This window comes from Schistocerca serialis, chromosome 5, assembly GCF_023864345.2.
Source record: "Schistocerca serialis cubense isolate TAMUIC-IGC-003099 chromosome 5, iqSchSeri2.2, whole genome shotgun sequence".
Classification (NCBI taxonomy): Eukaryota; Metazoa; Arthropoda; class Insecta; order Orthoptera; family Acrididae; genus Schistocerca; species Schistocerca serialis.
Genome location: NC_064642.1, coordinates 464,810,281 through 464,826,237, shown reverse-complemented (window position 1 = coordinate 464,826,237; position 15,957 = coordinate 464,810,281).

Below are 15,957 nucleotides of genomic sequence, written 5' to 3'. Positions count from 1 at the left end.
ACATATATATAAGTGCAGAACATGAAATGAAATAGAGCGCACATGCACTGAGTACAGAACATATCAAGAAATGACAAAATGTATACGCAATGAGTACAAAACATATTAACAAATGACATCAAGTGCACACGCACTGTATGTATCTCTACCACTTTTCAAGAACTAGGATACGCAAATGAGTACAAAACATATTAATAAATGACATAAAGTGCACACGCACTGTATATGTCTCTACCAATTTATAAGAACTAGGATACGCAATGAGTACAAAACGTATTAACAAATGACATAAAGTGCATACGCACTGTATATGTCTCTACAATTTACAAGAACTAGGAAAGGAAAGGGAAGGATTGCATCATGGTTCTAGCACAGTAGGTTGCACGTAGCTGCACTGAAAGTCCATATCTTTGTATAGAAGCACAACACCAAGAGAGACAATCTGAAGTTCTCTTCCCTGAAGTATTAATCAGTGTAGCCAAGACACTGAAATGTCGTATTAATATTCAATGTTATCATTTTGGTAGTACATTAGGTACACCAAACAGTGGCACTAATAACATCTCCATCGATCAAGGTGGTGGACAGCATGATATGTCAACACCACACTCTTGCAAGGTACACCAACGCAGAATTAGTGCAAAATCCAAATATAGTGCTCCATGATCATGAGGATAGACAGGACAAACGAATATTGCAGTAATTTCTGGTAATTAGGTCAGAAGGTGAAGGACATTAAGTCTTATGCTAGTCATCATAGAGAATTACACTAGTCTATTAACCGATTTGAGTAATTGTTGGCACTCATTGCCTGGTTACTAAACATTTCTGTACTATGTATGGAGTATTACAGAACATTATTCATAAGTCATCTGATTACACTAAATATTGGCACTCATTGCCCAGTTACAAACCATTTTTATGCATTATTCAGAAGTGATCATTCAAAGCAAGAGTTAATTAATGGCATACCATTTACACAATTCATCTAGTTATAGTAATCATTGACACTCATTGGCCAGTTACAAACCATTTTTATGCATTGTTCAGAAGTCATCATTCAAAACAAGAGTTAATGAGTGTAGCATCAAGCTACTGGTATTCATATATAATAGCATGTAAGTGACATAGACAAATTTAAAATATAAGAAACAGTGGCATTCATTGGCCAGTTACGAAGTATTCATATAGTTTTATAAAACATTATTCAGTATTATTCAGAAGTCATCATTCAAAATGAGAGTTAATTATTGGCAGAGCATTTATAAAGTATAACAAAAATATTATTTACAGAAATTATTGGCATAGCATTTATGCATTATTACAAAACATCATTCAGTATTACTCAGAACTCATCATTCAAGTGACATAGGACATATTTAAAATGCAACACAGTGTAATTATTACTCAAGGTCTGTGTTCCAATAATACATAGATATAATGGATTCAATACATCTGACAAATCTGCATTATATTTAGTACTATAAATATCTCTTAAACTAGTAGCATTATTTGGGACTGGTAATACATTTTTTTGTGCTAGCAATGCATTGCATTGGGATCGATAATTAATTACTGGGGCATGAAAATATTTGCTTTTGACTTATTGCTGCAAATAAGGATTAGTAACGTCATTCGTCATGAGTCAGCTGTAGCAAGGTTATGAAACAAGTAGAGTATATGTGGTCACATTCATGAATGAGACACACAAATGGGTAAAAAAAATGCAAGTACTAGAACAGGTTTAATGACTAACTGCTTATGGCACATTAATTTCATGAATAGCTTCTCCTGGAAAAAATACAAAATGGATTATTAAGCTGAAAGAAGAAATGCGTATTATTCTGAAAAGTACTGAACTTCGAATTAACAGGTAATGAAACGTGTACTCAATATGCATGTACTCTAGCTGTTCTTTCCAAAACATTCAGTCATTATACCATGCAATATAAGACATACTGTTAAAACGAACTGCAACAAATACTTAAATAACTACATAGCATTTCTTAACTAACAGTAAATATATATACTTCATCATTATCCTCATCTGCAAAGAAAAACTTCATTATTCATATTACCATAACTTCATCACTATCATCAGCTGCTAAGAAAAACTTCATTATTCATATTAGCATATTCTTCATAGAACTATTCATCATCATTCATTATCATCTGCAAAAAAGACACTTCATTATTCATTATTCATATTACCATTTACTTCATACAACTATTCATAGTACAGAGTTTCTTATTTCTAGCATATTTCATCACTAAAACTAAGATGTGTAGTTCTGTCTGACAGCCTGCATCAATCGCCTCGTATTCTGAAAGAAAAAAAATTAGTTAAGACTGCTATCATACGATGTGCATAGTATATTCTTGTTAATGCTTGTTAATTCTGATTCATTTACTCTTCATCACAAGGTATTCCATTTTCTTTCATTCATTCCGAAAGTCAAATTCCCATTTCATAGTAATCCACTGTGGTTTGTTTAAGTTATTTCTTTTACACATTAATGCTTTTTGAAAATGATGAATAAGGATTAATATTTTGCATTTAAATCATATACCCATTAAATAAAAACTGGTTTCTAGTGATATAATTAAGCATACAGCATAGCATGACAGAAAATGTATTATGTCAAAAACATAGAGAGTGTTAAAGTGCAAGAAAAAAAAATGTACACAGAGTATCATAATGTAGTAGCAAAAGAAATGTAAAATAGTCACGATGTTGAGATATCATAAGGCAAAATGTCAAAGTCAACTGGTGTTTGTTATATCTTAAGGATTTCGTAGTGCATACAAACAAAACAGGAAAACAATCATACATACACGAAAAATGGAAAATGTGCACGGTCATATATAACGACAAGAAAAGCGACCTGCTAACCTTACCTTGCCGGGCACTTGCCAAGAAAAAACACGATAATCATCAGTAAGTAGTCACATAGATAGAATTGCATAATTGGTCATAAAATATGTAACTTTATCTGGAAAAATGTGCACGGTCTGATGTGTAACGACAAGAAAAGCGAACTGCTAACCTTACCTTGCCGGGCACTTGCCAAGAAAAAAAAATGATAATCATCAGTAAGTAGTCATATAAATATAATTGCATAAGTGGTCATATAAAAATAATTGCATAAGTGGTCATATAAAAATCAGGAAATGGCATTACAGTGTGATAAATCATAAAGTATGTTCATTCAATAAAGGGTTTAATATTGGAGACATGGTGATTACCTTTACTTTTTTTTGTTTCTCAAAGTTTCGACGTGTACTACATTGAGGTGAGGAATGCTGCGAATTCGATATGGACCTGCGTATAAAAGCTCAAATTTACTGCATCTACTCTTTCCTCTAGTGGATAAATAGTGTGTATGTACTAATATCTTCTGTCCAATGTGAAAGTCACGGCGTGTACAAACCTGTTTTTGCTGTCTTCTCCGGCGCTCTGCGGCACGTTTGATGTTGTTCAGCGCAATGTCAATTATTTCATGGTGTCGTAGTCGACGAGATGTAGGAAAGGATACTAATTCTTTAATTTTGTTAGGTGGTTCAATATTTTTCAGTATAACAGTCGGAGATAACATAGTAGATTCATTTGGTATGGAGTTAATTACATCCTGGAATGACAGTATGTGTGTATCCCAATCAATATGTTTTTTTTATAGCAGTATATTCTACATAGTTTACCAATTTCTTTCATTAGTGGTTCACAAGGGTTCGAAGAAGCGTGATACTTGGATATATAGAACAGAGAAATGTTTCTTGTTCGTAACATACGTGTCCATATAGCAGATCGAAACTGTGGTCCATTGTCGGAAATTACTTTCAATACGTGCCCTACATGAAATGAAAAAGTTTTACAAATGCTTTCGGAACAGTTTTAGCAGTAGCTTTGCGTAACGGAGTGAAGGTAACAAATTTTGAAGTGAGTTCAACAGCGACAAAGATGTAGCAAAAACCTCTATTAGATCTGGGAATCGGACCAACGATGTCTACAGCGCCCATGTGTCTTAATTTAACAGGTACAATGGGATGTAACGGAGGAATATGTGAAGTCGTGTCTGTCAGATTTTACATGACGCTAAAACTCGTCGAATACGTTTCTCCATGTTGGCAAAACAACAGTTCTGTCTCAGTATAAGAAAACATTTTCTGGCTCCATAATGTGCGTAACTTAAATGAGTATACCAAATTAATTTGTTAACAAGCTCGTCAGGAATACATAGTAACCAATTGGTGCTGTCAGGGTGAGAGCGGCGAAATAGAATATTATTGGGTACAATGTAATGGTTTCTAATGGTAACATTATTCCTATCTTACCAAAGGTGTTTAATTTCTTTCCATACGTTGTCTTTACTCTGCTCTTGTGCTATGTCTCTTAATGACGACGAAATGCAGTTTTCAAATGCAACTTGTTGAATATACATGACGATGAAATTTGCTTTGCAGAAGTTGGTTGCGATGTCTTGCTGATTGTTGCTGAGATAACGGGATAGTGCGTCTGCTACAATATTTTGTGTACCGGGAATGTGAACAATTGTAAAATTAAATTCCTGTAAATAAAGTTTCTATCTGCTTAACCTGTCGTGTGTAAATTTTGCGGAAAGTAAAAACTGTATAGCTCTATGATCTGTGTAAACGGTCGTATGTCTCCCATAAAGAAAATGCCTAAATCTGGTAAATGCCCATACAACACATAATGTTTCAAGTTCTGTGACAGAATAATTGCATTCAGCAGGTGACAGAATGCGACTCGCAAAGGCGATGTTTTTAATTACTGTAGTACCATCTTCTTCAATTTCCTGAAAAATTTGTACGCCTAAAGCGGTGTTAGAACTGTCGGTGGCAATGGAGAAATTTCTAGTAAGATCTGGATGTGATAAAAGTGCTGCATTCAACAAAGCTTGTTTCAGATTGACAAATTCAGAATGTGCTTGGCTATCCCAGGACCAAATAGTGTTTTTACCCGTCAATTGACATAATCTAGTGGTGTGTAAAGCAGGGTAATGAATAAATTTACGAAAAAAGTTAATTAAATCCAAAAAGCTGCGTAGTTGTTTCTTCGTCGTAGGAACAGTAATGTCACGTAAAGCTTGAAGTTTTTCCGGATCAGGCGCAATGCCTTCTGCTGAAATTACATGTCTAAGAAATTTTATGGAAGTTTTGCCAAAGTGCGATTTGTTAAGATTAACTGTGAGTCCTTATGCACGAAAGGTTTGTAACAGTTGTTCAAGAATCAAATTGTGTTCAGACCAGTTAGCTTCTGCAATAAGAATGTCGTCTACATACGTTGTGATTCTGTCTTTCATGCAAAAGTGTGTATCGGATGTCGTCAAAATTAATGACATTTTCGTGAACAACATTATGCGTGTCAAAAGTAGTGCTTACATTGCTGGAAGATGCAACCTGTACTGTATCTAGTCAAATTCTATCTGACGTGCTATTATTTGCGGGAGGATGCTGTAGCATTTCGATTATTTGTACTGTTCTGTTATTTCTTCCTGATGTATTATGTTCGGGATGATACCTACTGTCTGGTTCATTCATGATAATCAGTTGTTGCGGATGATTTTGCTGCTGGTAAGACTGACTGTTATTAAACGTACGCTGAAAATTATGCTCATTACTTTTACGTCTGTCATGATAGTCATTACTATACGGCGCGTTGCGATATGAGTTGAAACGGTGTGTTTTCTGTACGTACTGATTTCCTTGTTGCTGTGCGTTAGTATTTGGTGGAGCCGACGCTATACGTGTAGGCGGCGAAACATTAAAGCTTGGTTGACCTTGCACATTACATTGTTGGTTAAGTATGCTAACCGGTTGGTTTTGTTGCTGTTGTGAGGAAAAACCTGTTTTGTTAACAAAATGTGTTTGCGACAGCTGAAAATTTTGTACATACTGATGATTAAAATTTTCTTTGTTATTAAAATTATGCTCGTAGTTCGTATCATTTCGGGAGTGTCTAATAAAAACTGTCACTTTCGGTAAAACTTGTCATATCAGGTTTTCTTTAGTTATTTCTAATCCTAGATGATCGATAGCTGAAGAGCTGTTTTGATAGATATAAAGGATAGTAAAAGAGAAGACAGCAGTGCAGAAAACTAAAGACGAAATAGCACTACTACGGCTCGGGGTCGTGTGCACGCTACAGCACATATTTATCGAAGTGTAATGAATCCCCTGAGGTCAATTACGCGCTGCAAATAAATTTTAGTTTCTGCGTTACAGGCAATGCCGGTGAAAATTCAAAAACAAATTGTTGTATCCAGTCCAATGCTAGTTTCTGCATTACAGGCCAAGCTGATGAAAATACAGAAGCAAATTGTCGTATCCAGTCCAAACGGTGTATTTGTGTTCTGTCATTATTAAGTACCTTAAATTTTTTCACGGTTAGAAACTGCTTATAATCAAAATTGTCTTCTCTGAATGTCTGAACTGGTTCAGGATTGTATGATAACCCGTTTGTCTGTGACTGTTCGGAATCTAACTCACGTGCTCTCTGTAAATTACCTAAATTATGCTGGCTGTGTGAGTCTGACAAATGTTCGGAGAGTGGCGTGTGCTGTGATGTGTTAAAAGCTGAAATAATTTTCATCTCCGTCGCTTCGTGCTGTAAAGATGACAATTTTCTACGTAATGTATTATTGGACGAACCTATCTCACTGATTGTCTGCTGTAAATTTTGGTATTCGGGTGTTTCATTAAACGAAACTGGTGAAGTATCGTCTGATTTGGTGTCATTATTATTTTCGATAATGTCAATACGACTGGCCAATTCATCATATTTTTCAGTCAGTACTTTTACCTGATCATCGTTTTTAGTATCACAAGCATTAATTTGTTTTTGTATTTTACGTGTGGTTTTGTTCAATTTTTTAACGTCTGCCTTAATTAATGTATTAATTCCAACTTTTCAAGTCTGTTGGTCATTGTCTGAAAGTCTAATGTGTGTGTGTCTGTTTTTGTTTTAAGATCGGAGATTTCATCATGCAGTTCGGTGTTCAACTGTTTGATTTCGTCCGATACTGTAGCAGTACTGTTGTCGACGTATGTTTTTGCTTTCGTAAACAATTTACGCTTATTTTCCTGTCTCTGTGCAGTAATTGTTTCCGTGACTTGTTGCTTTACTTTATTCTGTTTCCGTATAAATTTGCTGTAACGCGTTTCATTGTTTTGTAGGTGGTGATTAAAACGTTCGTCAATTTGGCTGTTCTGTTGGTCTAATTTCGCGTCTACTTTCGCATCCAGTGTGCGTGAAAGTTCTGCTGACATTAATTTAAACTCGTCGCGTAACTGTGTTGCGTTTTCAGAGCATTGTTTAGCGATTGCACTAATTTCATCTCTAAGTAATTTAGTTGTGGCTGCATGTGTATTACTTAATTCTTGTGCCACAGATCTAATTTCTTCACTACTGTTCCTAGCACAAGCCTTAATTTCCTCACGTAATTGTTCTTTAGTATCATGACATTGCGCGGCAACGGCTGTAATCTGTTCACTAAGTTGTTTGAAATTGTTATCTTGCTTATCATTCGACTGTTTGAGTTTTTCATTATGGTTGTCTTGTTTTTGATTAAGATTGTCGTATTTTTCATTCAATTGTTTAAAATTTTCGTTAAGTTGTTGGAAGTTGTTGTCTTGTCTTTCATTCTGTTGTAGCAATACTGCCATAACTTGATCCAAGCCAAAATTAGCGACTCTATTTTCTATGCTGTGTAATGGTGTATGTGCATTTGTCACGTTTTGTGTAATCATTTGGTCATTTTATGATTCTTGAAAAGGTTCGCCAATTGGATGTGCACTGTTAGTCACTACCTCGGAATCAAATAAATCTGACGTACTTTGAGTACATTGTTCACCTTCGTTAGAAACAATTATCTGTTCGCTACGTAAATTTTGCAAATTATGCGTGTCAAACTGGACAGCGTTCATTGTAACGGAACGTACCGCGTCATCAATTGTTACATTTACTGTGGACAAAATTGCATTTGTTTGCTCATCATTAGGATCAAAATCAATATTAGTGATCGGCACGCACTGATTATCTATAATTAGGGGATTATCACTATTAGACTGAGTGTCGCTAGTATTATCTGTCAAATTATTCGAGTCGGCTATTTCACTCATTGTAAATCGCGATGTACTGTTACCAGTTTTTCGCGGCATTTTTCACAAATAAAAATTATGCACAAAATGAAACAAAGACGAAGCAAAAATGGAACAAACACAATTATAACAAAGAGCAATAAATTTCCGATGATCTGTGAAAGAAAGAGTGACAAATTAGTAAACGCGTTGCGCCAGATGCAAACTACATTTAAGTAAATAAGAGCAGATATATGACTACTTCTCAGAGATTCACAAAGAAATACGATCCTGGCAGGTTGTCGCCAAGTGTAACCTCCCCACAATATTTTAAAATAAATAATATAAATAAATATGCTCATTCAGTGTAACCTGCCAACAAAATTCATTCTCCTTTGTAACCTCCCTACAAAATTCTTTTCACTTTAACCTCCACACAAAATTCTTTCTGATCTAAGCTCAAAATTCATTCACATTTAGCGTAACCTCAAAACAGAAAAATTCCTAAACCTCTCAACAGTAAAAATTATAATTATGTCGTTCACATTCAGTATAACATCCCAATAAAAAATAAATTCAGTAACCTGGTAATAAAACAATGTAACTAATCTCTCAATTATATTGTCGCTCACTTATGACTTTTCAATAATTCACTGTGAATTTAACCTGGTAAATTTTGGCCGACAGCAGTGCTGCGTCATGGCCCTGAAACATCATTCTGAATAAAAAAGGAAAAATTCTTACCTCAATGAAGTCGCTGGATATATCTGCTCTTACAATAAATTTTTCCGGCACAGCTCTGTGCAATGCTGGCCGACCTATCTGTCATTTATGAAAGGAAGCAACTGATGTTTCTATTGCAATAATCGGGATGGTCATGGATGGGAGAAATTAGCAAATTCTTTAAATTGAAATCAATGGTTGTTAAAAGTTACTTTTTATGAGGAAGATTATTATTACGAGAGTTTTAAAACATTTACATGCGACTTGAGATAACATTACTACATATGCGCGAGGCTGCTTTTTACCTTATACAATAACACTCAGGCTCCGGCATCGCTGCACCGCGACCGGGCCAACCAACACGATACACCATACCAGACCAGACTCCAGACTAGCAACAACTTACTGCTACAGCTACACAGTTCCTACTGCAGTCAACACTGCTCTCTGGTCAGAGACCTTGCATATCGCAGGCAACGCATGAGCAATACGTCGAAATTACATCTTCTCGGACCTCTTACATTATGTCGACGAAAAAACATGGTTTTAGAAAGCATCGCTAGTACGAAACTCATCTTGGCCTTTCTCACATGATATACTGCCAACTAAGAATAAAGGACAACAGGCAGACGACATATTCTCGATTTCCATAAGGCATCTGACATGTTGCCCCATTCCAGACTGTTAACAAAAGGTATGAGCATATGGAATATGTTCTCGGATGTGAGAGTGCCTCGAAGAATTCTTAACTAATAGAACCCAGTATGTTGCCCTCGATGGCGAGTTTTCATCAGAGACAAGGTTATCGCCAAGAAAGTGTGATAGGACCACTGATGTTCTCTGTATACGTGATTTGGTGGATAGGATGGGCAGCAGTCTGCGGCTGTTTGCTAATGAGGCTGTGGTGTACAGTAAGGTGTCGAAGCTGAGTGACTGTAGAAAGATACAAGACGACTTACACAAAATTTCCAGTTGGTGTGATGAATGACAGCTAGCCATAAATGTAGAAAAATGTAAGTTAATGCAGATGAGTAGGAAGAACAAACCTGTAATGTTCGGGTACAGTATTTCAAGTGTTTTGTTTGACAGAGTTAAGTCATTTCAATATCTGGGTGCAACGTTGCAAAGCGATGTAAGTGGAACGGGCATGTGAGAACTGTGGTAGGGAAGGCAAATGGTCGACTGGTCGACTTCGGTTTATTGGGAGAACTTTACGACACAATGGTTCACCTGTAAAGGAGATCGCATATAGGACGCTGGTGCGACCAATTCTTGAGTACTGCTCAAGTGTTTGGGATCCGTACCAGGTCGCACTGAAGGAAGACATCGAAGCATTTCAAAGGCGGGCTGCTAGATTTGTCACCGGTAGGTTCGAACAACACGCGTTTCAGAGGTACTTCGGGAACTCAAATGGGAACCCCTGGAGGGAAGGCGACGTTCTTTTCGAGAAACACTACTGAGAAAATTTAGAGAACCGGCATCTGAAGCTAACTGCCGAGCGATTCTACAGCTGTCAACATATTTGCGCGTTAGGTCCACGAAGATAAGATATCAGAAATTAGGGCTCATACTGAGGCGTATAGATAGTCGTTTTTCCCTCACTCTATGTGCGAGTGGTACAGGAAAGGAAATGAGTAGTAATGGTACACAGTACCCTCCATTATGCATCGTACGGTGGCCTGCGGAATATATATGTTTTATAAATTATAGAGCGCGGCAATCAGTCGTCCTTTCTTTTTTTTGTGCAGGTTTTATCTGAAAAATCCAGTTTTCGGCTACTGCCTAGCCGACATCTGGATTTGCCAAATAAAACTTGCAAAAAGAAAGAGGACTACTGATTGCTCCGCTATATAGTTTATAAATCATATCACAGTCGGTGAGTGCACCGACTTTCCTGATGGAAGATAACCTGATGAGTACACCATATGTAGATTTAGATACAGATGTTGCTGCACCAGTGCTGCAGCTTCAATTGGCACGCCGATACCGCAACTTTACGTCCACTGAGTGGCGACAGGTGGTCTTCTCAGATGAATCTATCGGACTGAAAGCAAAAACCCTGCAACAGTCGCTGGAAGGGTTCAGACTGGATGAGGGAGTGTTATGGTCTCGCGAATGTTTTCGTGGCATTTACTGAGTAATCTCGTACTTCTGGAAGGCACAAATGATCAACACAAGTAATCATGTACCCTTGGGGAGCGTACCCACTCTTACACGCAGTTTGTTTTCTCTCCACACGATGGCATCTACCAGCACGACAACGCAACATGTAACAGCTCTCAGTGTACGTGCGTGGTTCGGAGAGCACCAGGATGGGTCTACCACACCCTCTCGGCCAGAAATGTCGCCTGATGTAAAACCAATCGAGAATGTGGGAACACATCCAAGGGCTCTTCGCGCCATGGATTCTCAACCGACAAATCTACCCCAGGCGGCCACGGCAGTGGAGTCATCATGGCTTCACGTCTCTGTCGTTCCTTCCAGAACCTCTTTGAATCCCTTCCCGTACGTCTCGAACAGGTACGCACTGCAAATTCGAGTTTATGACAGATGGTCACATAAATGTGACTAGACAGCTTATGCCCACAGTATTTCAGTCTGCGGTATTTCGTATCCGAATAAATGTTGATAAATTTTTTGTTTTTTTTCAGTTTCTTCATTTGCCCTTTGTGTGAGTCATATCCTGATTAATATTCGTTTTTGTTTTCTTTTGGATTTTTTCAATGTCTGTCTTTATGTGTGAGTATAACCTCAGGGGCTATCGCACTATTCAGAACATCACGTTAGAACTAGACTTCAGGCCGCGAAGATGACGTGCTACAGACGCGAAATTTCACCGACAGGAAGAAGATGCTGTGATATTCAAATGATTAGCTTTTCAGAGCATTCACACAAGGTTGGCGCCGGTGGCGACACCTACAACGTGCTGACATGAGAAAAGATTCCAACCGATTTCTCATACACAAGCTGCAGTTGACCAGAGTTGTCTGGTGAAACGTTGTTGTGATGCCTCGTGTAAGGAGGAGAAATGCGTACCATCACGTTTCCAACTTTGATAAAGGTCGGATTGTAGCCTATCGCGAATGCGGTTTATCGTATCGCGACTTTGCTGCTCGGGTTTGTCGAGATCCAATGACTGTTAGCAGAATATGGAATCGGTGGGTTCAGGAGGGTAATACGGAACGCCGTGCTGGATCCCAACGGCCTCGTATCGCTAGCAGTCGACATGACAGGTATCTTATCCGCATGGCTGTAACGGATCTTGCAGCCACGTCTCGATCCCTGAATCAACAGATGGGGACGTTGGCAAGAAACAACCATCTGCACGAACAGTTCGACGAAGTTTGCTGCAGCATGGACTATCAGCTCGGAGACCACGGCTGCGGTTACCCTTGACGCTGAATCAGAAACAGGAGCGCCTGCGATGGTGTACTCAACGACGAACCTGGGTGCACGAATGGCAAAACGTCATTTTTTCGGGTGAATCCAGGTTCTGTTTACAGCTTCATGATGGTCGCATCCGTGTTTAGCGACATCACGGTGAACGCACATTGGAAGCGTGTATTCGTCATCGCCATACTGGCGTATCATCAAGCGTGATGGTATGGGGTGCCATTGGTTACACGTCTCGGTCACTTCTTGTTCTCATTGACGGCGCTTTGAACAGTGGACGTTACATTTCAGATGTGTTACGACCTGTGGCTCTACCCTTCATTCGATCCCTGCGAAACCCTACATTTCAGGAGGATAATGCACGACCGCATGTTGCAGATCCTGTACGAGCCTTTCTGGATACAGAAAATGTTCGACTGCTGCCCTGACCAGCACATTCTACAGATGTCTCACCAACTGAAACCGTCTGGTCAATGGTGTCCGAGCAACTGGCTCGTCACAATACGCCAGTCACTACTCTTGACGAACTGTGGTAACGTGTTGAAGCTGCATGGGCAGCTGTACCTGTACGCGCCATCCAAGCTCTGTTTGGCTCAATACCCAGGCGTATCAAGGCCGCTATTGCGGCCAGATGTGGTTGTTCTGGGCACTGATTTCTCACGATCTATGCACCCAAATTGCTTGAAAATGTAAACACTTGTCAGATCTAGTATAATATATCTGCCCAATGAATTCCCGTTCATCATCTGCATTTCTTCTTGGTGTAGCAATTTTAATGGCCAATAGTGTAGTTGAGATTCCTCAGTCTATGAAGGAGGATACGATGGCCCGGAGTTGTGTGGGGAGTAACGTAGAGCAGCGGCGGCTGCAGCTTTTGTGGTGCGTCCTCTGGCACGGCGCGGGACAGATGGGCCAAGGCGGCGCTACCTGGCGACGGAGGCCGGCGGGCAGCAGCACTGGGCCAAGGCCTTCCGGAAGCAGCGCAGCGCAGCACGGCACAGCACGCTACAGGTGCTGCCGTGTTAGCGCGCTGACCGCTCCGCTCTCGTTGCCTTTATTGTCGCCGCCGGCTCTTCCTCCACACGTCCAAGGATCTCCACTGAACGCCTTCGCAGCGACAAGACACGTTTTGCCTTTCCTGCACGGTAATTATCTTCGGATAACGCCTCCCCGTAGTCGCCTTTCATTAAAGCGCTATTAGTCACGCGCTGACTGTAGCGAAAATGTTTTACAGCTTAATTTGTCCCGCCGGAGTAGCCTGTTCCACGAAGGAATACGTATTGTATTCTACGTATCGAGGACACGACGTGTTGTACGTTAATTTTCTCAGGGATATGCTCTAGGGAGCCACAACTGGCGGTAGCCTGATCGTAAAGGACGGTCATTGCAGAGGATTGTGACGAACAAAAACAGGAGTGTGATAGCTGCAAAAGTCACTGTACAACTGAAAATCGCGCTCGCGAACCCTGTCAGCACCAGAACAGCACGAAGCGAGGTAATTCCTGGATGACCTGGAATTCCAAAACCACTCAGTAGTGATGTAAATGTCCTTAACAGGAAAACGTGGACTGTGAAGGAATCGCTCGGTCTTCTTTCATCGTTATCTGAACTTACCCCTATTTTGCAGCATCATAGTTTATGATTCCCCTGCTGTCGATACAGAACCTGTATTTTTCCATTCCGAGACGACTGGAAGCTGTTTGGAATGCCAACGCGGTTCCTACACCGTATTTCGCATGGTAATGGGTTGTGTTTCTGGCGTTTCCATACAAGAACCAGGGTCGCTTTGCCTTCAGACAATGTAAGCACTGTTTCCTAATACATCTGCCTCAAACATGTTGTTGTTGTTGTGGTCTTGAGTCCTGAGACTGGTTTGATGCAGCTCTCCATGCTACTCTATCCTGTGCAAGCTTCTTCATCTCCCAGTACCTACTCCAACCCACATCCTTCTGAATCTGCTTAGTGTATTCATCTCTTGGTCTCCCACTACGATTTTTACCCTCCACGCTGCCCTCCAGTACTTAGTTGGTCATCCCTTGATGCCTCAGAACATGTCCTACCAACCGATCCTTTCTTCTAGTCAAGTTGTTCCACAAACTCCTCTTCTCCCCAATTCTATTCAATACCTCCTCATTAATTATGCGATCTATACATCTAATATTCAGCATTCTTCTGTAGCACCGCATTTCGAAAGCTTCTATTCCCTTCCTGTCTAAACTATTTATCGTCCACGTTTCAATTCCATACATGGCTACACTCCATACTAATACTTTCAGAAACGACTTCCTGACACTTAAATTTATACTCGATGTTAACAAATTTCTCTTCTTCAGAGATGCTTTCGTTGCCATTGTCAGTCTACATTTTATATACTCTCTACTTCGACCATCATCAGTTATTTTGCTCCCCAAATAGCAAAACTAATTTACTACTTTAAGCCTCTCATTTCCTAATCTAAGCCGGCCGCGGTGGTCTAGCGGTTCTAAGCGCTCAGTCCGGAACCGAGGGACTGCTACGGTCGCAGGTTCGAATCCTGCCTCGGGCATGGATGTGCGTGATGTCCTTAGGTTAGTTTGGTTTAAGTAGTTCTAAGTTCTAGGGGACTGATGACCACACGTGTTCAGTTCCATAGTGCTCGGAACCATTTGAACCATTTTTTTTTTTTTTTCCTAATCTAATTCCCTCAGCATCACCCGACTTAATTAGACTACATTCCATTATCCTCGTTTCGCTTTTGTTGATGTTTATCTTAAATTCTCCTTTCAAGACACTCTTTTTGGTAATCATACAGTAAAGCTGAATGCCCTCGGGAATAATTACGGTTGTAGTTTCCCCTTGCTTTCAACCGCTCGCAGTACCAGCACAGCAAGGCTGTTTTGGTTAGTGTTACAAGGCCGGATCAGTCAATCATCCATACTTTTGACCCTGCAACTACTGAAAAGGTTGCTGCCCCTCTTCAGGAACCACACGTTTGTCTGGCCTCTCAACAGATACCCCTTCGTTGTGGTTGCACCTACAGTACGGCTAACTGTATCGCTGAGGCACGCAAGTCTCCCCAAATAAATTCAACAGGGTGACATGAAAAGGTTTAGTAGTAGTAGTGGTAGTAGTAGTAGTAGTAGTAGCTTTATTCATCCGTAGATCTCTTTTTTACAAAGATATAGGACATGTCAAAGTAATTACAAGTTTAGACCAATTTAAAATAAGCTAATTCGATAACAAATACAACTACAGATTTCTAGTTAGAGACAATCATAAGATTTACTCCTGGTATACAATACTTTTTTTACAAATAACTTATTCAATAATGTAATGCCACACTGTTCACTCATATCTCACTACCAGTCACTGCACACACTATACATACACTCTTTCATAACACTTCACTCACCACACACACAAACACACACACACACATACACACACAGATACACACACGCTGGTGATCTCTGAGCAATTTTCTGTACCACAACTCCCATTCGCTATCCTGATAAACTGAGTCATAATCCCTCTATAATGAGTGAGATTTTGATCTCAGAAAGACGAAGAGGTGTTAGTATTGTGCAATGCGTGGCTTGGGGTTACGTTTTTCTAGAAAAGGAAAAAAGAAAGAACATAGTGTGAAGGTGTTATGTTGAATGTGTGTTGTTTTATAATCATCATTATTATTTATTTGTATAACTTTTTTTACCAAACCACTACTCTGTTTTATCTGAGTAATCCTTCAATGTATAAAATGTATTG